The sequence below is a fragment of the Choloepus didactylus genome, chromosome 4, assembly GCF_015220235.1.
Source record: "Choloepus didactylus isolate mChoDid1 chromosome 4, mChoDid1.pri, whole genome shotgun sequence".
In the NCBI taxonomy this organism is placed as follows: Eukaryota; Metazoa; Chordata; class Mammalia; order Pilosa; family Megalonychidae; genus Choloepus; species Choloepus didactylus.
Window position 1 is genome coordinate 101,269,997 of NC_051310.1, and position 25,804 is coordinate 101,295,800.

At 35.3% G+C, this 25,804-nt stretch overlaps 1 protein-coding gene and 1 long non-coding RNA gene across 5 annotated transcripts in view; one reads left to right on the forward strand and one right to left on the reverse strand.

Moving 5' to 3' along the window:
- SCAPER (S-phase cyclin A associated protein in the ER) overlaps positions 1–25,804 on the reverse strand; it is a 600,702-nt gene that overhangs the window by 166,135 nt on the left and 408,763 nt on the right. The gene's annotated exons all lie outside the window — the stretch shown is intronic.
- Positions 13,965–15,915, forward strand: LOC119531739. Its single transcript, XR_005216399.1, has 3 exons — positions 13,965–14,028; positions 15,348–15,416; positions 15,846–15,915. It is a non-coding gene; the product is annotated as an uncharacterized LOC119531739 (long non-coding RNA).

Here is a 25,804-nt window from a genome sequence, read left to right on the forward strand (position 1 = left end):
CCAGGACTATCATTTTTCTCTAGTGATCACGGATCTTTCTCCAGAATGGACCATATGCTGGGACATAAAACAAGCCTCAATAAATTAAAACAAAAAACAAAAAAACAATTGAACATATTCAAAGCACATTCTCTGACCACAATGGAATACAAAGAGAAGTCAATAATTTTTGAATTGTAACTCCACTATTTACTTCCTACATGATACAAAATACACAAACTCTAATGACAAATTAATGGTTTTGAACTCAATGTAAAATATGTAACTTTTGACAAGAAATATATAAAGGTGGGGGAATGGAAGAGTATAGGTACATAGTTTATGTGTCCTATTGAAATTAAGTTGGTATCAAAGAAAAACAAGATTGTTATGGATTTAAAAGTTTAATTTTAAGCCTCACAGTGAACACAAAGAAATTATCAGAGAATATGACCATAGAGATGAAAAGTAGAGTATGGGTTAAGAGAAATGGGGGAAGGGGCAATGGGGAGTTAAGAAATGAGTGTAGGGTTGAAGTTTGAGGTGAAGGGAAATTTCTAGTAATGGATGGTGGGAAGGTAGTAGCATTACAACATTCTAAATGTGATTAATCCCACTAATGGAAGGCTAGGGAGGGGGTGGAATGGGAAGATTTAGACTGTATATATGTTTCCACAATTGAGGGGAAAAAAAAAAGACAGTCTAAATAGATGACAATTGAATGCCAAGGATGACCCTGGATGGGACCTGAGGATGGAGGACAGGAGGCTCAAAGGAACACAGTTGAGACATAAGGAAAAGAAAATATAGAATGTAAGCTTTGTATCATTGTTGAATCTCTTGTACTTCTTAGCTGCGCTTAATGGGATTGCATAAAAGAATACTCTCGTTCATGGGAATTGTATATGTGAATTACAGTGTTTGTTCAAGGATGTGTGCAGCTAGCTCTCATATGTTCAGAAGACAGAGCAATAGATGATGGATGACAGATAGGGAAGGAGGGATGGAGGGAAAGAAATAGCGGTGTGACAACATGTTAAAGTTAGTGGATTGGGGTATCAGGGGAGGGGGGTCAGAGAATGCTGGAGTTCTGTGTATGGGGTTTGTATTGTTTTTGCAACTGTTCCTATAACTTTGAATTTGTTTCAAAATAAAATTAAAAAAAAATCTAATGAAAGGAAAAAAAAACAGCTACTACATTAAGTTTTCCATTGTTAGCAGTTTTGGGAGGAAGCACACTTTAATTTAGTGATTTTGTGCAAACGAGAGCTGAATTATAATAGTATATGATCGTTCATTCAACCACTGTTATTGGGCATTGACTTATTTCCAGGCACTATGCTAACTGTGGTAAGCAACAAAGAAAAAAGGTATTAGTACTGATCTGAAGACGCATGCAGACTCTTTTAAAAAAATCCTTTTTACTATAATACAAAACAGATCCAGCAAACCAGATAAAACAAATACATAGCTTAGTGAATTATTATAAGGAAAACACTTTTGTAACCATCACCCAGGTCCAGAACTTTGCTACCAAGAAACCCCACATCCACTTTCCTGTTCCCAATTATGGACCCTCCTCCCCAAACCAACCACTGTTCTGAGATTCCTTGCATTTCATTATGGATTTATCACCTAAGTTTGTATCCCTAGCACTACAGTTTAGCGCACCTCATTTTAAAACAAACATGTCTTCATATGTATTTTGTCTTTTAATCTACAGGTTCCTCCTTCATCCCTCTTTTCCTTACAATTTTGCAGACTGAGTACTCATGGTGAAGTTCAACATGTTCCTCTGTCCTCAGTACTTCCTAAGATTGGCAGCTTGATCAAGACTCAGGTTAGATTCCTTTTGGCAAGACTGTGGGTGATGGAATTCTTTATTTGGGAGGCATACAATATCGGAATGTCACTCTCTTTAATGTTAGCAATTGAAGATGATCAATACTCAGATTCATTAGTTCATTGGGGATTGCAAAATTGTGATATTCTAATTGTACATTTTGTTTTCATTTCTTAGATGAAATAAATTCATAAGGGAAGACTTCCCCTCATCTATTTGGTTGCCTAGTGGTATAGTACCATATAAATGTTTGAGTCTTTCATTTTTTCAGAATTCAACATAAATAATTGGTTCCCTGCCATACTCAGAAAGTGACCAATTAGTTTTATTTTAAATGTCATTACAATCTCATGGATTTAAACATATTTGATGGGTTTTGATCCACTGCAATTCTTATCCATACATTAGCTCAGTCTGTCCTATCTTTGGTACTGGAGCCCCTTAGTCCTTTGATTGGACCCTAGTAGTCTTTGATAATGTTCATAATATCAGGAAGAGCAAGAAGTTCCAGACTCATCATCTACATTTCCTCCCGTGGACCTGGAATCACCCATCCATCCAAAAAGTACTGGTTTATTTTAATGGGAAATAATCTTTCAGAACCATAATTTGGCACTAAGGATGCATCTCAAAGCTATTCGGTTTGTTGTTTTTTCTAGGCCTTTAGAATCAAGAGAATTAGAATATCCAGAATTACTCATTTTTTAATGCCATATTACAACGCACAACAGTTTCAGAATAACAATATTAACAGTACTACTACCAACTACAACTACTGAAAATGGTTACAACTTTTTTGGCATATGCTATATTCATTCCCCATCAATTTTTTATAGTTGTGCTATCTACATTGTCAGTACACATGGTCATTTCATATGATACTCTTTCTTTTTAATCCTCTTCAGTCTTAGGGCTATAAATAACTACATATTTAATGCTCATTACCAGTCCTCATGTCAATTATCTAGTTATTTGCTTGTCTAAGGCTTGTACTCTAGCAGATTCTTTAGAAAGGACTCACGGGAACAGTATTCCCTGAGTTCTTGCATGTTGATAACAGTGTGTCTTAGTCCTTTATAAGTGAAGATCAGTTTTGACGGATATAAAGTCTTTGACACAGATCTTCTTTTCTAGAGAACATTAACAATATTACTCCATTTTCTTCTGGAATAAAGCATTGTTATTGAAAAATTTGGTGAAAAATCAAATTTCTTTCCTTTGAAAGTAATGTATTTTTGTTTATACACAGTTAACTTCACTCTTTTTAGTGTACAGTTGAAGAGTCTTGACAAATGCTTTTAGTCATGAAGCCACCATTACAATAAAGATACAGAACAGTTCTGTCACTCCCCAAATTCCCGTGAGGCTCCTTGGTAGTGAACCCCTCTCTCAACACATGGCAATCATGTAATATTTTCTGTTCCTATAGTTTCCCCTTTCAGAATGTCATATAAATGGAATCCTACCATATGTGTAGTCTTTTAAGACTGGTTTCTTTCACTTAGCACAATGCATTTGAGATTCATCCGAATGAATCAGTATCCATCAATATGTTGTAAGCATCAGTATTCTGTTCCTTTTTATGACTGAGTAGTGTTTCATGGTATGGATTCACTATACCACAGCTTGTTTATTTATTTGCCAGTTGAGGGACATTTAGGATGTTTCCAGTTTTGGGAGATTATGAATAAAGCTGCTGAAAACATGCATTTATAAGCTTTTGTGAGAACATATGTGTTTATTTCTCTGAGATAACTACCTAGGAGTGGAATTGCTAGGTCACAAACTAAGTGAAAAAGTTACTGCCAAACTGTTATGCTAAGTAGCTGTACCATTTTGTATTCCACCAGCAGTGTAGGAGAGGTCCAGTTACTCTGTACTCTGTATGCTTGCCAACAGTTACTATTATTAAGATTTTTTGTTGTTGTTGGTTTCCATTGTTGTTGTTGTTTTTTTTTTTTTTTTTTTTTTAAGAGAAGCAGTGGGTTTATGGAGCAGTCATGCATAAAATACAGCATTCCCATATAGCAGCCTACTTTAACAATTTGTAATGGTGTGGTACATTTCCTACAATTGATGAAAGCACATTTTTATAATTGTGCTATTAACTACAGTCCATGGCTTAACTTAGGGTTCACTGTTTGTGACGTGCAGTGCCATGGATTTTTCAAAATCTTTTTATTCTAGTAACATATATGCAAACTTTTTAAACTATATTCAAGTACATAATTCAGTGCTGTTACTTACATTCACAATGTTGTGCCACCATTCATTACAAAAACTTTTCCATCATCCGAAATATAAACTCTGTACATTTTAAGCTTTGACTCCCTCTTCCCTACCCCCAGCACATCCCCTGGTAACCTATACTCTAGATTCTTACTGTATGAGTTTGCTTATTCTAATAATTTTATATCAGTGAGATCATATGATATTGGTCCTTTTGTGTCTGGCAAGGTGTATCCATGTTGTCACATGTATCAGAACTTTATTCCTTTTAACAGCTGAATAATATTCCATTGTATGCATATATAACATTTTGCTTATTCATTTTTCACCTAATGGACACCTGGGTTGCTTCCATCTTTTGGCAATTGTGAATAATACTACTATGAACATTGCTGAGCAGATACGTTTCAGTCCCTGCTTTCAATTTTTTGGGTATACACCTAGTAGTGGCATGGTAATTCTATACTTTACCTTATGAACAATTGCCAAACTGTCTTCCACAGTGGCTGCACCATTTAAAATTGCCACTAGCAATGAATGACTGTTCCTATTTCTTGGCATCCTCTCCAATGCTAATAATTTTCTGTTTTTTAAAATGGTAGCCATTCTAGAGTTGAAGAATGATCTCATTGTGTATTTTATTTGTATTTCCCTAATGGTTAATAATGTTGAACATCTTTTCATATGCTTTTTGGCCATTTGTGTATCTTCTCTGGAGAAATGTCTATCTGTCTTTTGCTGATTTTTTATTTGGGTTGGTTGCTTTTTGTTGTTCAAATGAGGGATTTCTTTATATATTCTGCATATTAAACCCCTATCAGATATGTGGTTTCTAAATATTTTCTCCCATTCTGTAGGCTGTCATTTTATTTTCATGATAAATTCCTTTGGAGCACAAAAGTTTTAAATTTTGATGAGGTCCCATTTATCTATTTTTTCTTCTGTTGTGCTTTGGATGTTAGCTCTAAGAAACCATTGCCTAACACAATACCCTAAAGATGCATCCCCATGTTTTCTTCTAGGAGTTCTATAGCTCTGGCTATTATAGTTATGTCTTTGATCTATTTAAGTTGATTTTTATATGAGGTGTGAGGTAGGGGTCTTCCTTCTTTCTTTTGCAAATGGAGATCCAGATTTCCAAGCACCATTTGTTAACAAAATTATTCTTTCCCAATTGAGTGGTCTCTTTCCCCTTGTAAAAAATCAGTTGTCCATAAATGTGAAGGTTGATTTCTGAGCTTGCAATTCGACTCCATTTGTCTATACGTCTGTTCTTGTGCCAGTACCATGTTATTTTCACTTCTGTGGCTTTGTAATAAGTTTTAAGATTGGGAAGTATGAGTCCACCAACTGTGTTCTTCTTTTTCAAGGTGGCTTTGGCTCTTCGGGGACCTTTACCCTTGCATATGAATTTGATGATTGCCTTTTCCATTTCTGCAAGAAAGCTGTTGGAATTTTGACTGGGAGTGCACTGAATCCATAAATTGCTTTGGATAGAATTGACACCTTAATAATTAGTCTTTCAATCTGTACAGATGGAATGTCCTTCCATTTATTTAGCTTTTTTTGACTTCTAGCAGTATTTTGTAGTTTTTTGTGTACAAGTCCTTTATATCTTTGGTTATACTTATTCCTAGATATTTGATTCTTTTAGTTGGTACTGTAAACTGAATTTTTTCTTGATCTCTTCTACTTTTTCATTTCTAGTGTATAGAAACGCTACTGATTTTTGGGTGTTGATCTCATACCCTGCCATGTTGCTGAAATCATTAGCTCTAGTAGCATTGTGGATTTCTCAGGATATTCTATATATAGGATCATGTTATCTGCAAAAAGGGAGAGTTTTACTTCTTCCTTTCCAATTTGGATGCCTTTTACTTCTTTTTTTTTGACTAACTGCTCCGGCATGAACTTGCAGCACAATGTTGAGTAACAGTGGGCATCCTTGTCTTGTTGATAATCTTAGAGGGAACGCTTTCAGTCTTTCATAATTAAGCAGGATATTAGCTTTGGGTTTTTCATATATGCCCTTTCTCATGTTGAGAAAGTTTCCTTCTATTTCCAGTATTATAATGTTTTTACCAAGAAAGGGTACTAGATTTTGTCATATACCTTTTCTATAACAATTGAGATGATCATGTGGTGTTTTTCCTTCATTCTGTTGATGTGGTGTACACATTAATTGATTTTCTTATATTGAACTACCCTTGCATACCTGGGATAAATCCCACTTGCTCATGATGTATAATTCTTTTAATAGGCTGGTGGATTTGGTTTGCTAGTATTTTGCTGAGGATTTTTGCATCTATGTTCATAGGTGATATTGGCCTATAATTTTCTTTTCTTGTGCCATCTTTATCTGGCTTTGCTGTAAGGGTGATGTTGGCCTCAGAGAGTGAAATAGAGAGTGTTATCACCTGTTCAACTTTTTGGAAAATTTGAGCAGGACTGGTGTTAATTCTTTCTGGACTGTTTGGTAAAATTCACCTGTGAAACCGTCTGATTTTGGGCTTTTCTTTGTTGGGAGGTTTTTGGTTACTAATTCATTCTTTTTCTGCTTGCTGGTTTGTTCAGATACTCTGTTTCTTCTACAGTTAGTGCAGGTATTTTGTGTATTTCTAGGAATTTATCCATTTAATATAGTTTATCCATTTTGCTGGCATACATTGTTGATGGAATCTTCTTAGAGACCTTTTGATTTCAGTGATGACTGTAGTGATGTCCCCATTTTCATTTCTGAATTTCTGAATACAAAATTAGTCATTTGTATCCTCTCTCTTTTTGCTTCATTAGCATAGCTAAAGGTTTGTTAATTTATTGGTCTTTCCAAAAAACCAACTTTTGGTTCTGTTGATTCTTTTTTGTTTTGTTTTTTTACTCTCTATTTTATTTATCTCTGGTCTAATCTTCGTTATTTCCTTCCTTTTGGTCACTTTGGGCTCAGTTTGCTCTACTTTTTCTACCTCTTCCAGTTTTGAGGTTACGCATCTGATTTGAAATCTTTCTTATTTTTTAATGGAAGCATTTCGAGCTATACATTTCCTTCTCATCATGCCTTTGCTCCATCTCACAGGTTTTGGTATGTTGTATTTTCATTTTTATTTGCCTCAAGAGATTTCCAAATTTCCCTTGTTCTTTCCTCTTTAATCCATTGGTTGTTTAGGACTATGTGGTTTAATTTCCAAATATTTGTGAATTTTCCATTTCTCCTTCTGTTATTGATATCTAGCTTTATTCCAGTGTGGTCATAGGAGATACACTGTGTGATTTAAATATTTTTGAATTTACTGAGACTTGTTTTGTGACCTTTTATTTCTTTTTCCTTTTATTTCTTTTTTCTATGATATGGTCTATCCTGGAGAGTGATCCATGTGCACTTGAGAAGAATTTATATTCTGTTGATGTTGGGTGAAATGTTCTACATATGTCTGTTAGGCCTAGTAAGAGTATCATTCAAATCTGTATCTCCTTATTTGTCTTCTTTCTAAATATTCTATCCAATATTGAAAGTGGTATATTTAAGTCTCCTACTATTAAGGTAGAATTGTCAATATCTCCCTTCAAATCTGTCAGTATTTGATTCAGATATTTTGGGATTCTGCTGTTAAGTGAATATATGTTTATAATTATTATGTCTTTTTGTTGAGTTGACCATTTTATCAGTATATATTGACCACCTTTGTTCCTTATAACCTTTTTTTGACTTAAAATCTATTTTATCTGTTATTAGTGTACCTACCCCAGCTCTCTTTTGGTTATACTTGCATGGTACATTTTTTCCATCCTTTCACTTTCAGTTGTCTTGTGTTTTTTAATTTGGGGCGGTGGGGGGGGGGGGCTCTTATAGACAGCATAGAGTTGGTTCATGCTTTTTAAATCAAGTTTTCCAATCTCTGTCTTTTGACTGAAGAGTTTAATCCATTTACATTTAAAGTCACTACTGATAATGCAGGACTCTCTTCTGCCATTTTGCTATCTAGTGTTCGTAGGCCATATGTCTTTGTCTTCTGTTAATACCTATTTGCATATTTATTTGATATTTTGTATTGTACTATACTGGGTTCCTTCTCATTTTTATTTGGATATATTTTTCATATATTTTCCCCATTGTTACCATGGGGTTAAAATTTAAGATCCTAAAAATGAAACAATCATATATGATTTGATACCAACTTGATTTCAATAGCATAAACATACACTGTTCCTATACCCCTCCTGCCCCCTTTTTATGTACTTGTTATTAATTACATCTTTGTACAATGTATGTCCACAACCATAGATTCATCATTACTTTTATGCATTTCCATTTAGCACCATTGGAAGTAAGAAGAAGACTTACATATAAATAAATGTAATACAAAGTACTGGCATTTATAATTACTTAAATGATTACCTTTATTGGAGGTCTTTATTTCTTTATGTCACTTTTAATCACTGTCTAGTGTTCTTTCCTTTCAGTCTGAAGAACTCCCTTTAGCATTGCCTGTAGGGCAGATCTAGTGGTGACGGTCTCCATCAATTTTTGATTATCTGGGAATGTTTTAATCACTCCCTCATTTTTTTTTTTAATTCAGTTTTATTGAGATATATTCACATACCATAAAATCATCCACAGTGTACAATCAATTGTTCACAGTACCATAATATAGTTGTGCATTAACCAAATCAATTTTTGAACATTTTCATTACTCCAAAAAAACTAAATAAAAGTAAAAAAGAACAGCCAAAACATCCCATCCCTCCCAATTTTTCATTTAACTTTTGTCCCCATTTTTCTACTCATCTGTCCATCCACTGGATAAAGGGAGTGTGAGCCTCAAGGTTTTAATCATAGAGTCACACCACAGAAGCTACATAGTTATACAATCACTTTTAAGAATCAAGGATACTGGGTTGCAGTTCAACAGTTTCAGGTATTTCCTTCTAGCTATTTCAATACATGAAAAACTACAAAAGGATATATATATATAGTGCATAAGAATACCCTCCAGAATGACCTCTTGACTCTATTTGAAATCTCTCAGCCACTGAAACTTTATTTTGTTTCATTTTGCTTCCCCCTTTTGGTCAAGAAGACTTTCTCAATCACATGATGTCAGGTCCATGGTCCATGCTCATCCTGGGGAATCATGTCCTCGTTGCCAGGGAGATTTACATTCCTAGGAGTCATGTTCTACATAGGGGACTCCCTCATTTTTGAAGGGAAGTCTTGCCAGATATAAAATTCTTTGTTGGCAATTGTTTTCTTTCAGTACTTCATAAGTTTTTCAATCCATTGCCTTATTGCCTCCATGATTTCTGATTAGATTGGAATGCAATCTAATTAGGACTCCCTTGTATATAACATGTTGCTTTTCTCTTGTAGCTTTCAGAACTCTGTTCTTGTCCTTTGCATTCCATAGTGTGATCAATATGTGTTAGGGAATTTTTTTCTTCAAAGCTATCCCTTTCAGCATTCTTTGGGCTTCTATGATGTGCATATTCACATCTATTGCTAGGTTTGGGAAGTTTTCTGTCACTATTTCTTTGAATATTCCTTCTGCTCCTTCCTCTCTTCTTCTTCTGGGACCCCCATAATATGTATAGTGGTATGTTTAATAGTATCCCAGAGGTCTCTTAGTTATTTTTACTCTTTGTAGTTTTCTTCTTCCTTTCTGCTCCTGAGCCTGATTCATTTCAATTGCCTTGTCTTCTAGTTCACTCTTCCTTCTATAAGCTCCAAGCTGCTGCTGAAGCCTTCCTGGGAATTTTCCATTTCAGCTATTGTTGTCTTCAACTCCAGTAGTTCTGTTCGGTTCCTTTTTAAAATTTCGATCTCTTTACTAAGACTCTCATATTGCTTATTCATTGTTTTCCTGATATCCTTTAGTTCTTTCTCTGTATTTTCCTTCATCTCTTGAGAACATTCAAGATCATTTTTTTAAAGTCTTCGTCTCATATATACACAGTTTGATCTTTGCTGATGTTTTCTGGATTTTAATCTTGTTCCTTTGAAGGGATAATCATTTTCTGTTTGTTTGTCTTGTAATCTTTAACTGCACACTGTACATTTTAATATTTTAATATGCTAACACTGGCATTTATTCCCTGAAATGTCTGTTTCTTGAATTTGTAACCCGCTGTTGATATGACAGAAGTTTTCTTGAGTGTTAGCCCTCCTAACAGGAAGGTCCACTCAAAGCAAATGCAAAGTGCAGGGCCCTCTCTGTCTTTTCCTGGCCTGTGTCTTGTTCTGGACTTGTGCTTGCTAGTGGCCTTAGGAGTTCTCCTTTTATAGGAGTGTGAATGTGCCCTGTACTCCCCAGGAGACAGACCTTCTTCCTTTGTCAGGTGTTTACTGCTGGATTTAAAGCAGGTAAGCCTCTGCCCCAGGCCATCTGCCTTGACTGTTTCTTGCACTGCTTTCTTGACTCAAGCTATTCTTGCCAGGAGGGCAAATTCTGGGAGAGGTAGGGAGAGGCACAACAGAGAAGAATTTCCCAAGTCAGTCTTTCCCAGCCAGAACAAGGCCAGGGTCCCACAAAAGGAGTGTTGGCTGGCTCTAAACTGCCCTGGAGAGGGGATGAGAGAGGGGTGAGGAAGGGTGCCAGAAGATTCTTCCATGTTCCTGAAGCCATGCTTTCTTGACCTGCCCAGCAAATGCAGCCCTTTAACTGTTCCTCACAACTCTGAGAAAGTGTACCATCTTTAAGTCTCCTCCATTGCCTCTGTCTTGGGTGGGTTGGAACAATGGCCATTCTCAGAGCTGGGCTCCCAGTGATCCAAAGTAGCTAATCAAAACCTGTGATCAGCAACTGACCTGGTCTATCCTGGATCTTGGGGAAGTGGATTTTATGTCCCTTTCTGTCACCAGCAAGCTACTCCAGGGGCTGGACCCCACTGCTGCCTGCCATGAGAGTGGGGGATGGGCACCAGTAACAGTACAGAGAGAGCAATTTACTGGCATTTACTATAACTTCCAGCTTCCTCCTCCAGCTCTTTTCTGGATGCTGTACAGTGTTCTTCTGGACTTCTGAGTCCAGAAGACTCTTATTTTGAAAAAATAGTTGATTCAGACAATTCTTGCCTGTTTAATAATTGTTCTGGTAGAAGGACTGATTCCTGGTGCTTCCTACTGTGCCATCTTAAATTTCATTTTTAAAGCTACTCTAACAGGGATATAGATGTGTCTCGTGGTTTTAGTTTGCATTTCCTAATGGTGTTGAGAATCTTTTCATGTGCTTATTTGTCATCTGTATATTTGCTTTGGTCAAGTGTATATTCAAATCATATTCCTATCTGTTTATTAACTATTTTGTTCAGTGATGCATCTACAGCACCTAAAACACTTTCTGGTCCATAGTAGGAACTTGAAAATATACACTGACAGAATGAAATATTAGTCTCATCACCCAAAAAAGGTAAAGAGGTCATACTACCTTGCTTAGGAAGTGAGTGGAAACCTTATGATCTTTAAAATTTTAAAACAAGTAAAAACAGCTCTCATTTACAAACATGACATCATCAGAATGACCTCTTAGTTTATCTCCATAGAAAGGACAATAACTCTAGTGTATATTATTAAAACAATGCATTTCAAATTACAAAACAACATGGAGTACTTATAGACTGTTAACAGAAAAAGAGAGTTACCTGGTTATGTTTATAAAGTTAATTATTGTGAAGGGGCAGAAAATTTTCCAATGGTACCTCATTTTAATAATATTCATTGGGTGTATTATACCAAATAGATTTTAGATGTGCAGTAGTGATCAGAATAAAATATCTTGAATAAAAGTAGAGAAAAATAGTATTCAGCATGAAAAATATATTTGTAAGTCCAATATTTGGTATTACATGTATGGGAATTTTTAAAAATATTACTGTATTGATAAAAATAGAAGACATTAATTTACTACAATTAGATAAACAAATCTTGGATAATAAGAAAATATCCTGTTATCAAGTAACTAGGGGAGACAGGAGAATGATGCAGAAAATTTAAAGAAGGGATTAGTCAGTTTTGACATTTTTACATAGGATTTTTTTTTTTTTTTTTTTTTTTTTTACAGTGGACAATCAGATAAGAACATCAATTGGGGATGGGGAGAACATAAATACATTGAGCCTGTGGGTGGAAGGGCATGGTGAACCTGACTCTTGCTAGTAATGCTGTCAAACCAAACAATCCTTACTATAGGGATGTAAATTACATGCATCCTATATGAATTTCGATCAAAAAACTCCTGTAATAACAAGTAATTATTACATTGCATATAAAATTATGCAATATATTTTACTAACATAAAAATTAAGTTTAAAATTAAACTATTTTCCTAATAATAATGATGCCTCACAGCAAGGAGTAAGAATCTTCAACAAGATATGTTCATTTCAAAGGGTTTTGTTTAATTGGTGAATTTGGTACAGTCAAATAGATTAGGCAATTTAATTATTCCATAGGAGCACATTCTAATTTAGATGGTAAGACATATATATTTTAAGCACCAACCTAATTAGACTTTCTGTATTTTCTGAAATTAACCTCCCACTGAGAAAGTGTCATGTTTCAAATATTACAATAATACAATTAAAAATGTGGGTGAGCATCAAATTAATACATATAATTTATTTTAAATTCTAGTGCTAAAGCATTATTTTTGCTGCTAACATAAATTTGTTAATATGTTATGACTAACAAGTCTTTAGATATGTTCTTAAATAGGATCTGGTTACGTAATTTTAAATTCACAATTAGACACATTGGCTCTGGACAAGACCCCAGGTGTTTGCAGTGTTAAAGAGCAGATTAAAGTTGACAAAACTAATTTCTTTACTTTAATCTTATTAGTGGTACAACAGCTGTCAACTGTAACCATCTCTGTAAAGCCTTCTGTGACATAAACAAAATGCTTCAATATGTCAAACTGAGAAGACAATTTATCAATTACTGTGGCTAATTAGCTTGCAAAACAATTTTTTACTTTTATTGTCTTGGGAGAAGTTATTTACTTTTAGTAAACCTTGATTTAAAAATAGAATTATATTAAAATAATCCTGCCTAGAAATAAGCAGTTGTTTATTAACAATGGATCCTATTCTAAATTGCACCCCACCCTGGTAAATTCTATTTTATCAACATTTACTGAGGGCCTATCATGTAGCAGATACCCAAGGTGGCACAGGGTTCCAACTCCATGATGTCTACATGTGTTACTGAAGTGCAGCTATACCCTAGAGTAAATCCTATGATAAATTTACTCCATATTTGTCATCTGACTTTGGGCACTGAAAAGAGTGTTTAAATACTTTTTTTTTTTTGTTTTTAGACTTCATTGCTAGATCTTCCCTGAACGTTTTGTCTCATACATATAAAGAGCTACAAGTGATTTCTGGTAGATGAGTTATTTTTGTTCATCTTTGGTCCTAGGTGGGGAAAATGATTCAATGCATTGTTTCCTATACCCACACAAATAAACCACTACAAAAAAACCTAAACCGAAAATTAAAAACCAATCAACCAAACAATACCTCCTCCACCAAAAGGAAAAAAACTAAACACCTCCCTCCCCAGCAATTCACCAGAATGACAATGGTAATTTTTTATAAGATATCAATGAAATTATATTTTACTTTTTTTAAAATACCGAAAGTTAAATGTTCATATAACAAAAACAATAGAGCCACTACCATGCTGCAAATATCAGTCTCGTAAGAGATCCAGCCAAGGACCTTCACAGACTCTTACACCTTAAATTGACTTCATTTTGGTGTGTGGTGTAGAATATTTTATTGATTACTCTTATCATCCCAATCATGATGCAAGCTCTTGGAAGAAAAAAAGTCGCATATTTTTCAGCACAGAAAAAATTTAACAAATACTTTCAGACTGATAATATTTCTCTTTGATGATACCATGCAGGCAATAAGGAATGGAAGGAAGAATACCAGAATAGGATGTTCAGTCCTAGCCCTGTTAGCTAATCTGATGACAAAGGGTAAGTCAGTCTTTTTAAGCCTTAGTTTTATCATTTATATAATGTGATACTTTGGTAAAGACATGCCCAAAACTCTGAATGTAAGAATATGTAATATATAAAACAGTGATGCCATGCTTACATTTCTGATAGCATCAAGTATTTTACAGGGATTCAGAACAACTTCCCAAAAGTTCCCTCTCTCACTCACGTATAAATGAAGTGCTAAGTACATGGTAATAAAAGGGGGTTAAATGACTGAATTCCTCGTTGTGTTTGATTAAAATAATATAAGCAATAGGACTTAAATCAGGGTAGTGGCAGCAATAGAAAGATGAGTGAGTGAAACCGATATGAATTCCCCCTCCCCTGATTGTAAAATAAATAAGGAATACAAACTTTTTTACTTTTAACTGAGCTAGTCTGCCCAATTCACTTTAAGTAATATTTCTTATATATTTCTGACAGTGTTCTGTTTTTTCTTCTTATTAGAACATTTTATGCTCTAGTGGTATCAAAATTTTACAGTTTCCCAAGCACATCCTCTCATTTCAGACCACAGTGCTCCTGCACATGCTGTGCTCTGTGCCTAGCGAGATGCCCTACTTTGTTAATATGGCAAACCCTTAATCTATTCTTTGAGACTCAGTTCAGATGTTATATGCTTTAGGAAAGAATTTGTGCCCTATTCTGAAAAAGCTAATTACTCAACCTTTGGGCTATGTCTGTACTTGGTGCATACTGCTATAGTTGTTCTTAGCACACTGTACTGGAATACTTCTTTCTCTGCTTAGCTCATGACCTAAAGAGTGAACCCCCGAGGGTATGGATGCTTTATTTATCACTACAATTCTATTGCCCAACACGTTCTCAATGTGGGGGTGCTACGAATCCCTCTAGAAGGCATGTGGAAATACATAATGGCATATTTGGTTGTCACAATGACTGGGGGCCTCTACTGGTATTTAATGGGTGGGATCAAGGGTTGTTATATACCCACAAAGTGCAGGACAATCCCACATTCTGTACTAAATGCAACTGGTGCCCCCTTTGAGAAACAGGGTGTTTCTAGAGTGTGACAGTTCACAAAGTCCATCGCACATTATTAGCATTTCATCCTTATAACCCTCATATGAGACAGGATTCCTTCCTCCATCACCCAGATGAAAAAAACACTATGTTTCAAAAAGCTGTTAAGAGACATTTCTCACATCAAATACTGGCAAAGCTGGTATCTGAACTCTTATGAGTTCTAAACTCCTGACTGAGTTTAATCCATCAGAGCACCATATTCCCTTTTCTGTAATTCTAAATCCAGGTATTTCTGGCTTGAATTCTAGAGCTAACAAAGTGCAGAAGTGAATACATTTACAGAAGGAATTTTCAGCTAAGATATATGTTAGACTGTGGTATGTATTTATAAAATGTGATATTATAATACCCATGCTATATAGGCTTTTCTCAAGAGTCGAAGTCCCAGAAGGTGACATGAGAAGAGAGGTTCCAAAATTAGGAAAGTGCTACATAATTCTGAAAGTGTTCTGGAATGTTTTCAATAGGACTCTGCTGCATTACAATTTCTAGAACACCAAAGACTTGGCCACCACCTCTATATCAATTGCTTAATCCACTGACAGTTTCTTCATAAAAATACACGGTTAATTTTATAAAGGAAATTAATGAAAAAACTGGGTGCACTTAACAGAAATTAGCTTTACAAGCACCTTGGCTGGAATGTATCAATTTGAATAAATGAGAGACTTGTAATTACATAAACTCAAATGCCAGTGCAGAAAACTATTATGTTTTTAAATAATATGGATTTTGATTTTCAATAGGGCAATAACCTGGTCAATGAATCAACAGCTAAATTTGATGGAAATAATACCCTGGAGAAGGTAATGGTACAAAAGAAATGGCAAGCAAGTTATGAGCCTCAGGTAAGTTGTGAGTAATGTCCCAGGAATGAGTTAACAGTGATAATTCAAGTTAAAGATTTTAAGTAGACAGGTAACCAAAAATGTTCAACCAACAAAATATTACTTGAGAGCTTTCTGCATCGAAAACAAATGAGGTAATGTAGAGTGGGGCTAAGAAAAAAAGTCTCAATACTGCTGATTTTATCAGAAAGCATGAGCCCTCCATCTTACCAGTACAATTTTCTCCTTTATAAGTTCTCTATTTAGTAGTATTATTGGCACCACAGGTAAAACCACCACCCCATCTTGAATGAAGTCTTGCATTTCTTATTGTGTGAGGGAGAGAGGAATTAGAGATGAAGCAATGCTCTAAAACCTGCATCTGATACTTGAATATGCCACGCTTTGGGATAGATATTTAATAATATGGAGATAACTGTTTGGTTTTGCTGACTCAAACAAAACTGCAATTCCTAAAAGCCTGCTTAGAAACGATACAAACCAATTCATTATTTCTTTCTGTTAAAGACTAAAAATTATGTAACCAAGAACCATTTGTCTTTTGCAAATATTGTATTTTTCTCCTAACAATTGTAACTGTGCTGTTAAATCTAATAATCTGGATAAAAAAAAAGAGGTATATAGTCAGTTTTAAAAATATAACAAAGCACTATTTTGTACTTGCAGGATTAGTTTTGAGCTGTGGCAAGCTGGAAGGATTTGAGAGAGAGATGTAGATCAGTGCTCTTATAATCTCACCTTCTCAACATATTAACCTCTCCTTCAAAATAGGCAACAAACTTCTAATTTCAGAAAAATAATTAATGAAATGATTAAGTTCCTCATGAACAAACATGTTTTCTTAAAAAGTTGGACTATGGCCAATCATGATCAAGTCTGAGAGGGCAAGATCTAAGGAAATGCACTTTTCAGTTGTTTATAAATATAAGACAATGCTACCAGGTTTCAAACTAAATCCTAATTATAAAGTTAATGATGAGGACCCAAAGGCCTTCAAAAAAGTAAAACTTGAGAGTTGAACTAAAATTGAGCTGTAAGGTATATGAATAGTACTGTCATTTGCTCTTAAAGAATGATACAAATGCATTTTTCTATCTTTGAGTCTGAAGACAAGCTCTTCACTCTAGAGTATGTTCAGTGTGTTTACTTTAGGACCCAGAGACAGCAAGTTTAATGTACACCTTTTTCTAAAGAGAGTCTCCAAACTGGGGTTAGTAGAAAAAAAGGGAAGTTCAGCTACCCCAAGCTTGTAGGAACAGCATTTAATGATCATAAAGTACTATACACTAGAGAACTTGTAGAGCATGCTTTCTCACTTCATTCCTGCTCTAAACCATGGGCAGTCATTCATTCTTCCTTGATATGAAAGAATTTAGAAAAACAACTATGAGGTCGCAAGGAAGACTCTATAGCACAGTCAAATATTTTCTACCATATCCAGAATAAAAATGATTTTAATATTTGTATTTAAGAGTATCAGGCTCATTTGGTGGGAAGGGACAGAAATTCATTCAAAATATTTCAAGTAAAAAGAGCCCTTTATTGTACGGCTATTGGCAACTTTCACATGGATCCAGGAGAAAAGGAACAACCAACCATCAGGAGGGGCAGGAACAATGCCAGCTCTCTGGCATTTATAACTTACTTCTTTCTCATGAAGCAACCCTTTTTTCTTCTTTTTTTCCAAATGACCTTTTTAAGTCCTGCTAAACTTGGAGCACACATAGCTACATAATGGCTACATCAGAAATTTCTCTACATGATTTTTCAAGTACAAACACTGAACTAAAAATGATTTAGAGTTTTGTAATTGCCCAACTGCAAATTCCTGAGAGAAACTTGATTGGACCAGTTTAATTTTTAGGCTGGGTTGTAAGTCCTTTACTGCTGGCTAGTTGATTGACTGGTTGCTCTTTAGTCAAATGTCTACTCTTCATTTAATCAGCTAAGTCCACAGGGGGAAGAATCACACGGTATAAAATACAGCTGCTCAAAAGAGGTAACAGTGAATGCCTGCAACAAATAGTATTCATAACACTCGGGAAAAAAAGGACAAAACCTATAGGAAGGGAGCTGAGGAGAACAGGCCAACCCAAGAAGAGAGATGAAAGAGTAACAGGGAAAGAAGTATGAAACTTGAGAAATCCAAATTATGCTGCAAATTTAAGAGAAAGGCAAAGAATGAACAGTAGATGAGCCCCAAAGAAAATACTCAACGGCGTCAAAAGACCAGAAAATCAAGTGATAGAGCAAATGAAGCCAGGCAGCTCAGGAAAATAAGTTGGCATGCAATGGATATGTAGCAAAACATTACTTTTATAAAGAGCCTTGTCTATACTTCTCCTTTCCAACTTGGATGCCTTTTCTTTTTTTCTTGTATAATTTTATTATTTCATTGAAGAGAAATCTGACAATATTTGTCCTTTTGTATCTGGCTTATTTCACTCACATGATGTCTTCAAGGTTCATCCATGTTGTCATATATTTGAACTTAATTTCTAGTTATGGCTGAATAACATTCCACTGTGTGTGTGTGTGTGTGTGTGTGTGTGTGTGTGTATACCACATTTGGCTTATCCATTCGTCTGTTGATGGACACTTGGGTTGCTTTCACTTTTTGATTACTGTGAATAATTCTGCTACGAACACTGGTATGCAAATATCTGTTAAATCCCTGCTTTCAGTTCTTTTGGGTATATTCCTAGAAGTGGAATTGCCAGGTAATTTAGTAATTCTATACTTATCTTTTTGAGGAACTGCCAAACTGTTTTCCACAGCGGCTGCACCGTTAGACATACCCATCAACAATGTATGAGGGTTCCTATTTCTCCACATCCTTGCCAACAAATATCTTCCTTTTTAAAAAATATTAACCATCCTAGTGGGTGTGAAGTGGTATCTTATTGTAGTTTGGACTTGTGTTTCTCTAACAGCTAATGATGTTGGCCATCTTTTCATGTACTTACTGGCCATATGTGTAACTTTTTTGGAGAAATGTCTATTCAAGTCTTCTGCCCGTTTTTAAATTGGGTTCTTTTTTTTGTTGTTGAGTTGTAAGAGTACTTTATGTATTCTGGATATTAAACCTTATCAGATGTATGGTTTTCAAATCTTTTATCCCTTGCTGTAAGTTTTCTTTCACTTTCTTGATGATGTTCTTTGATGTACAACATTTTAAAATTTTGATGAAGCCCAATTTATCGGTTTTTTTTTTTCTTTTGTTGCTCATTCTTTGGTTGTAAAATGTAAGAATCCATTGCCTAACACAAGGTTCTGGAGATACTTACTGTTTCCTTGTAAGAGTTTTATAATATTAGTGCTTATATTTAGGTCATTGGTCCATTTTGAATTCATTTTTGTATATGGTGAAAGACAGGGGACCAAATTTATTCTTTTGCATGTGGTTTTCCAACTGTCCCATTTGTGGAAGAGATTATTCTTTCCCCATTAAAGGGACTTGGCACACTTGTTTAAATTCAACTGGCCATAGATGCGTGGCTTTATTTCTGAACTCTCAATTCTATTCCATTGGTCTACGGATATTTCCTTATGTTAGTACCACACAGTTTCACTTACCATCCCATTAAAGTAAGGACTAAAATCAGGAAATGTGAATCCTTCAACTTTGCGCTTCTTTTTCTATCTTGCTTTGGCTATTTGGGACATGGTCCAATTCCATATAAATTTGAGGGCTGGCAAAAAAAAAAAATGGTGCTGTAATTTTGATAAAGATTGCAATGAATTTGTAAACCATTTTAGGTGGTATTGACATCTTAACAATATTCAGTATTCCAATCCATGAGCATGAGATATCTTTCCAATTATTTAGGTCTTCTTAATTCCTTTCAGCAATGATTTGTAGTTTTCCTTGTACAAGTCCTTTACTACTCTGATCAAATTTATTCCTAGATATTTTACTCTTTTAGTTGCTATGGTAAATGTAATTGTTTTATTGTTCCTTTTCAGATTGTTCATTACTGGTGTACAGAAACACCGGAGAATTTTGTGTGCTGGTCTCGTACCCCACCACTTTGCTGAATTTGTTTATTAGCTCTACTAACTCTGTTGTGGAATTTTCAACATTTTCTATATATATAGTATCATGTCATCTGCATGATCATATGGTTTTTTTCCTTTGTTCTATTAATGTGGTATATTATACTAATTGGTTTCCTTATGTTGAACCACCTTTGCATTAGTGGGTTGAATCCAAATTAGTCATGGTGTATAATCTTTTCAATAAGCTGTTGGATTTGGTTTGTTAGCATTTTGTTGAGGATTTCTGCATCTACATTCATGAGGGATATTGGTCTTTAATTATCTTATATATTTATCTGGCTTTGGTATTAGGTTGATGTTGGCTCCATAGAATGAGTTAAGAAGTATTCTTCCTTCAATTTTTGGAAGAGTTTGAGAAGGATTGGTGTTAATTTTTCTTTGAATGTTTGGTAAAATTCACCAATGAAGCCATCTGGTCTTTAACTTTGCTGGGAAGTTTTTGATTATTGATTCAATCTCTTTACTTGATATTGGTCTACTGAGATCTATTTCTTCTTGAGTCAGTTTAAGTAAGATTTGCATTTCTAGGAATTTGTTCTTTTCATCAGGGTTATCTAATTTGTTCATAGTTGTTCTAGTTTGCTAATGCTGCCATTATGCAAAATACCAGAAATGGATTGGCTTTTAAAAGGGGGGTTTATTTGGTTACAAAGTTACAGTCTTAAGGCCATAAAGTGTCCAAGGTAACACATCAGCAATCGGGTTCCTTCACTGAAGAAAGGCCATTGGAATCCGGAAAACCTCTGTTAGCTCGGAAGGCACATGGCTGGCGTCTGCTTGCTCCCAGGTTGCATTTCAAAATGGCATTCTCCAAAATGTTAGCTTTCAACAGCCATCTTCAAAATGTGTCTTTCAGCTGCAGCACCTCCTTCTGTCTGTGAACCCTTTTATAGGACTCTAGTGGTTCAATTAAGACCCACCCTGAATGGGTAGGGTAACACCTTCATGGAAATTGTCCAATCAAAGGTCTTGCCCACAGTTGACTGAGTCACATCTGCATGGAAACACTCAATCAAAAGGTTCCAACCTAATCAACACTAATACATCTGCCCCCACAAGACTGCATCAAAGAACATGACGTTTTGGGGGACATAATACATCCAAACTGGCACAATAGTATTCTCATAAAATATATTTTTATTTGTGTAAGGTTCATAGTAATGTTCCCCTTGCATTTCTGATTTTAGTTATTTGTATTTAGCTAAAGGTGTCATATCTTTTCAAAGAAGCAACTTTCGGTTTTGTTGATTCTCTATTGTTTTTCTATTCTCTATTTCATTTTTCTCTGCCCTACTCTTTACTATTTCCTTCTTTTTGTTTTGTGTTTTGTTTGTTCTTGTTTTTTTTCTATTTCCTCTAGGTGTGAGGTTGTTAATGATTTGAGATCTTTCTTCTTTTTAATGTGGGCATTTAAAGCTGTAAAATTCCCCCTGAAAACTGCCTTTGTTGCATACCATAAGGTTTGGTATTTTGTGGTTCACTTTAATCTATCTCAAGTTATTTCCCTATTTACACTGTGTATCCTTCTTTGACTATACGTTGTTTAAGAATATAATTTAATTTCCACAATTCGTGAATTTTCTAGTCCTCTGTTTGTCATTAATCTCTCGTTTATTCCACTGTGGTCAGGGAATATACTTTGTATAACTTCAGTATTTTAAAATTTACTGAGACTTGTTTTGTGAACTAAAATATGGACTATCCTAGTGAATGATGTGTGTGCACTTGAGAAGAAAGTGTATTCTATTGTTTTTCGATGAAGTATTCTATTGCTATTTGTCAAGTCTAGTTGGGTTATAATATTGTTCTAGTCCTCTATTTCTATCTAGATGTTTTATCTATTATTGAAAGTAGTATATTGAAGTTTCCTATTAGTAATGTAGAAATAGTTCTCCCTTCAAATATATCAATGTTTGCTTTGTATATTTGGGGTTCTGTTGTTAGGTGCACATATATTTATAATTGTTATGCCTTCTTGATTAACTGACATTATATCAATATATAGTGTTCTTCTTCAACCATTTTAACGTTTTGACATAAAGTCTATTTTGTATAATCATCTCCACTCTTTTTGGTTATTATTTGCATGGAAAATCTTATGATCCTTTCACTTTCAACCTACTTTTACCTTTGAATTTTAGATGAGTCACTTGCAACAGCATATATATGGATCATGCCTTTGTATCCACTCTGCCAATCTCTGCCTTTTGACTAGAAAGTTTAACCCATTTACATTTTTTTTTAAAATCAGTTTTATTGAAATATATTCACAAACCATACAGTCATCCATGGTATACAATCAACTGTTCACAGTATGATCATATAGTTATGCGTTCATCACCACAATCTATTTCTGAACATTTTCCTTACATCAGAAAGAATCAGAATAAGAATAAAAAATAAAAGTGAAAAGAGAATACCCAAACCATCCCCCCATCCCACCCTATTTGTCATTTAGTTTTTACTCCCATTTTTCTACTGATTTTTTTTCAATTTTTTAACTTTGTTTATCAAAAAATTAAAAACAAACAGGCAAACAACAACCAATAAAACCCCACAACATTTCAAACAAAGCAATGGATTAAGGAAAACAAATAACCTAAAATAACTACTTTGCTTCCAGTATGTTCCTACCATACCCCAAGAAAATTAATAAACCATGTCCAAACAGAGGAGTAAGAAAAACAAATAATCTAAAATAACTACATTGCTTCCAACATGTTCCTACCATACCCCAAGAAAATTAACAACCCCTAAGAAAACAAAGGAATAAGAGAAAAAAAAAACCTAAAATAACTATTGCTTCCAACATGATCTTAATATATCCAAGAAAGTTTACAAACCATAATCATTCCTGAGCATTCCCATAACATTGAGATTACCCTCCATAGTTTATCTGTTCTTATTAGATTATCATTCCCCCTCCACTAATTGGTATCTGTAGGTCCCCTACATTCTACAGTATAAAACATTGTACATTTTTCACAGAATTCACATTAGTGGTAACATACACTATCTCTCTTTTTGTGCCTGGCTTATTTTGCTCAGCATTATGTCTTTTTTTTTTTTTTTTAATCTTCATTTTATTGAGATATATTCATATACCACGCACTCATACAAAACAAATCGTACTTTCGATTGTTCACACTACCATTACGTAGTTGTACATTCATCACCCAAATCAATCCCTGACACCTTCATTAGCACACACACAAGAATAACAAGAATAATAATTAGAGTGAAAAAGAGCAATTGAAGTAAAAAAGAACACTAGGTACCTTTGTCTGTTTGTTTCCTTCCCCTATTTTTCTACTCATCCATCCATAAACTAGACGAACTGGAGTGTGGTCCTTATGGCTTTCCCAATCCCCTTGTCACCCCTCATAAGCTACATTTTTATACAACTGTCTTCGAGATTCATGGGTTCTGGGTTGTAGTTTGATAGTTTCAGGTATCCACCACCAGCTACCCCAATTCTTTAGAACCTAAAAAGGGTTGTCTAAAGTGTGTGTAAGAGTGCCCACCAGAGTGACCTCTCGGCTCCTTTTGGATTCTCTCTGCCACTGAAGCTTATTTCATTTCTTTTCACATCCCCCTTTTGGTCAAGAAGATGTTCTCCGTCCCACGATGCCAGGTCTACATTCCTCCCCGGGAGTCATATTCCACGTTGCCAGGGAGATTCACTCCCCTGGGTGTCTGATCCCATGTAGGAGGGAGGGCAGTGATTTCACCTTTCAAGTTGGCTTAGCTAGAGAGACAGGGCCACATCTGAGCAACAAAGAGGCATTCAGGAGGAGGCTCTTAGGCACAACCATAGGGAGGCCTAGCCTTTCCTTTGCAGGAACCGTCTTCCCAAGGGTAAAACCTGTGGTAGAGGGCTCAACCCATCAAACCACCAGTCCCCTATGTCTGTGGTCATGTTAGCAACCATGGAGGTGGTGTAGGCGAATACCCCTGCATTCTCCACAGGCTCCTCAAGGGAGCACTACATCTTTTTTTTTTCCTTGTTTTTCTTTTCTTTTTTTTTTTTTTTTAACTTTCCCTTCTTTTTTAAATCAACTGTATGAAAAAAAAAGTTAAAAAGAAAACAAACATACAATAAAAGAACATTTCAAAGAGACCATAACAAGGGAGTAAGAAAAAGACAACTAACCTAAGATAACTGCTTAACTTCCAACATGTTCCTACTTTACCCCAAGAAAGTTACCTAATATAGCAACATTTCTGTGAACTTGCTCCTACTATATCCATCAGAAATTAACAGACCATAGTCATTCCTGGGCAACCCCAGAACGTTAAATAGCTTATCTGTTCTTCTTGGATTATTGTTCCCCCTTCCTTAATTGCTCTCTATTGCTAGTTCCCCTACATTCTACATTATAAACCATTTGTTTTACATTTTTCAAAGTTCACATTAGTGGTAGCATATAATATTTCTCTTTTTGTGCCTGGCTTATTTCGCTCAGCATTATGTCTTCAAGGTTCATCCATGTTGTCATATGTTTCACGAGATCGTTCCTTCTTACTGCCGCGTAGTATTCCATCATGTGTATATACCACATTTTATTTATCCACTCATCTGTTGAAGGACATTTGGGTTGTTTCCATCTTTTGGCAATTGTGAATAATGCTGCTATGAACATTGGCGTGCAGATATCTGTTCGTGTCACTGCTTTCCGATCTTCCGGGTATATACCGAGAAGTGCAATCGCTGGATCGAACGGTAACTCTATATCTAGTTTTCTAAGGAGCTGCCAGACTGACTTCCAGAGTGGCTGAACCATTATACAGTCCCACCAACAGTGAATAAGAGTTCCAATTTCTCCACATCCCCTCCAGCATTTGTAGTTTCCTGTTTGTTTAATGGCAGCCATTCTAATCGGTGTTAGATGGTATCTCATTGTGGTCTTAATTTGCATCTCTCTAATAGCTAGTGAAGCTGAACATTTTTTCATGTGTTTCCTGGCCATTTGTATTTCCTCTTCAGAGAACTGTCTTTTCATATCTTTTGCCCATTTTATAATTGGGCTGTCTGTACTATTGTTATTGAGTTGTAGGATTTCTTTATATATGCAAGATATCAGTCTTTTGTCAGATACATGGTTTCCAAAAATTTTTTCCCATTGAGTTGGCTGCCTCTTTACCTTTTTGAGAAATTCCTTTGAGGTGCAGAAACTTCTAAGCTTGAGGAGTTCCCATTTATCTATTTTCTCTTTTGTTGCTTGTGCTGCGGGTGTAAAGTCTAGGAAGTGGCCGCCTAATACAAGGTCTTGAAGATGTTTTCCTACATTATCTTCTAGGAGTTTTATGGTACTTTCTTTTATATTGAGATCTTTGGTCCATTTTGAGTTAATTTTTGTGTAGGGGGTGAGGTAGGGGTCCTCTTTCATTCTTTTGGATATGGATATCCAACTCTCCCAGCCCCATTTGTTGAAAAGACCATTATGGCTCAGTTCGGTGACTTTGGGGGCCTTATCAAAGATCAGTCGGCCATAGATCTGAGGGTCTATCTCTGAATTCTCAATTCGATTCCATTGATCTATATGTCTGTCTTTGTGCCAGTACCATGCTGTTTTGGCAACTGTGGCTTTATAATAAGCTTCAAAGTCAGGGAGTGTAAGTCCTCCCACTTTGTTTTTCTTTTTTAGAGTGTCTTTAGCAATTCGAGGCATCTTCCCTTTCCAAATAAATTTGATAACTAGCTTTTCCAAGTCTGCAAAGTAGGTTGTTGGAATTTTGATTGGGATTGCATTGAATCTGTAGATGAGTTTGGGTAGAATTGACATCTTAATGACATT